A 3,151-nucleotide genomic window follows, 5' to 3' on the forward strand; every position below is an offset into this window, starting at 1 on the left:
ATGATACCTAGCCTGGTAGCCAGCCCCATATGAATCGCAGTTGTCATCACTCTTCATATGGGTCTGGACCCACGGCCATCCACTGCGTTTATTCAGGACAGATACTGTCCGGGACACCTGATTGGCTGGTATATGTAGGCGGCGGGATCTTATTAATAATGAATCTAACGTTACCAATAACAACACACCTGTATGTTAATAGCTAGGCTAGCTAACTGTTAACATGTTAGTTATGTGACCAGTTTGATATAACTGCCAACCAGTTTGCGTCGTGCCCTTTCCATAAAGCCCACCAGCTTTGACATCTGTTGGCTAGTTGTTGATATGTAGAACAATATTGTGGCTCTAAAATAACGTTTTTATCCATGCGGGGAGACTGTCATGGCGGCTGTTTCCGGTATAGTTTGATGATTGACACAGACAGCAGCAACCAATCAGCTGGGGCTGTCACCGAATCAGTGGTGGATAGCAGAGCATCCAGAGACCCTAATGAAGGATTCATCGGGCCTGGTTACGAGGCTTCATGCTACCTCCAACAGCATCAAACGTTTTTGTGAGTTTCTGTGAATCTCAGCCATAATCAAAAGCATAGAATCCATACATACATAGGCCAGGGCTGGATGTGCGTCAGAATACTGTACATCCACAAATCATAGTGAAAGCATTGTACTGTGGCGGCGGGAGGAAATGAGTGTCTCGAGTGTTTCAACAACACCTGAAAGGATCCCCTCCCCAAAGCTCCTTGTACACTACCATGGCCCACTTTGTCTGGGTCATTGACATAATTCTTTTGGCTTGGCCCCGCGGGCCCTGCCATGCCTTCTCTCTTACGCAGGCTGTTATCCTTGGTGCAGGACGGCTGTTTTTCGTCTGGCGTATAATCAGTGCCCTCAGCCTCAGCAGCCTGATCTGTCTCAGAGAGCCACTGGCAGCCGGACACAGGGGGGGAAGGCTTGTTGGCTGATAGCTGAGTGCACATGGTGCATGGTCAGAGCCCAATCTCAAAGCCTTGCCTATTGGCGCTATTAGCTGTACACGCAGCAAAGGAGAAACAGAAGTTGGTTGGCAAAAACAGCACAATTTTGTCAATCGTGATCATAGGAAATTACAATTTCCCATTTGGCAGACACACACACACACACACACACACACACACACACTTGCACACAGGCAATGTCACATATTCACACAAAATGCATGCACAGCTCATTGAGTTAGTGTTGTTGTGAAGAGTGCAAATGTCTTTTTTGGGGTATCTTCTTGTCAAATGATGACTGCAAAGTACATGTTAGTGAAATGTGAATGGGCATTCATAGTGGCTCTACTTGGACTCAGCCACAGGGGGGCTCCACTTCAAAGCTTCTGGAAGGCCATCTTTAAACCTGGCCCAGAGATGTGTGTGAACCAGTTGATGGCAAATGAAAATGCACACACTTCTACTGTCAAAAGACATTCAAAACCACCAATTTGGTGTAACTGGTTCATAAATTATCCAGGTAGAATGATTGTCTTGTCAAGAGTTTTGACAGGCAGGACAAACTGTGTTACAGAAACAAAGTAGCCAGAGCCGAGGACAGACTTTTTCCACACATCTGGCCAGGAAAATAAAATAATAAGAGAAAAATGCTGGTCTGCGTAACAATGGCATCATGCTACATATCTAATGGACCGTTTGTATGCAGGCATCCAGACATGTTATATCAAACTGCTGGCACCCAGGTGAAAGGTTTGATGAGGCTTGGCAACTCCCAGTTCTCCAGGTTCACGATGCCATGTCTGGTAGGTTCTGTTTCTGAGTACCGTACTATTTCTATGTGAGTGCATGCGTGTGTGCGTGTGTGTGTGTGTGTGTGTGTGTGTGTGTCATATAGCACAAAGGATTGCAACATCAAGTCCTATGTGTTGGCAAATGTATATATATTTTTTTTTAACATTGTATTGTATTGATTGGATTGGAGGAGCAGTGTCAAGAGCACAGGTTAAAATTTCAGATTAACACATAATCCCAAATTGAAGCTCTAGCGTAAATTCAGTCAGGAAGACTATAATCTTGCGTTATTTTATTTTATAATGTTATTTGAGGCTTTAATTCACGTCTCATTCCATCCTGGCCGTCACATCTTTCACGCATGCTCACATAATCCCTGTCACTCCCGGAGGTGTCACTCGAGTCATCAGCTGTTTGCACCAGCTGGCCTCAAATAGCAGAGCAACACATCTTGAGGGAATAACGAAATCATAATAGCAAGAAGGTTCATACTATCATGCCTTTTTGTGGCCATGACTTATTACTATGTTAATACAGTGGAAGATTAAAAGACATTCTTAAAAGTCCTTTTTTATCAAAAATGTATTATTACCTACTAATACCTAGATAAGAAGAGTGTTTTGACAGGAAAACTGCCACTGCAAAGAAACATTTAGAAAATATAACTGCCCACCCCTGCTAGAGGACGTCAGGCTATGCTTTTACAGGCCTACTGTAAATCTCCATTCACCTGCCACCTCATCTAAATGTTACAGGGTTGAGTGTGTGAGAGCAGGTATGTCTTTGAGGTTACCAAATGGGCTCTTCCCATCACAGATGTTTCATTGAATTAAAGTCACAACAGCTCCAGAAGGCTCAACAGTGATCGCCTCCCCAATAAAACTGTACGAAAACTGTATCAAGCTGATGGACATTTACAACGCAATCAAAGTTTGAAGTCTGATTTATTGCTGGAGATGACATTGCACCTCCTTATTGAGAGGCAAGAGCTGGAATAAAAGTTTATTTCTGATATGTTGCCGATGGTTATCAATAATAAAACTGTGGCAGTGTATATAAAAATTCCTTTAATTTTTCCATGACACATTTTTGGAGCTGAAGGATTCCAGGATAATCTGGTTTCAAAGGTGTCCAAAACGTCTGCGGGCAGAAACCAACCCCAGCTCTTCCATTTATGCCCCTATTTGTAATAATCCCTGTTTTAAGCCAGGTCTGATGGATGTTGTTTTTTCACAGTGGTCAGATAAAGGCTTGTCCAGAGTAAGGGACTTATACATTAACGAGCAATTTGCATCCTTCGCTGAACTTCAGGTGAAATTTGGTCTCCCTTCTAGTCACTTTTTCCGGTATTTGCAAATTAGAAACTTTGTCAGACAGTCTCTC

The sequence above is a fragment of the Poromitra crassiceps genome (genome assembly GCF_964638095.1).
Source record: "Poromitra crassiceps genome assembly, chromosome: 5".
Lineage (NCBI taxonomy): Eukaryota > Metazoa > Chordata > Actinopteri > Beryciformes > Melamphaidae > Poromitra > Poromitra crassiceps.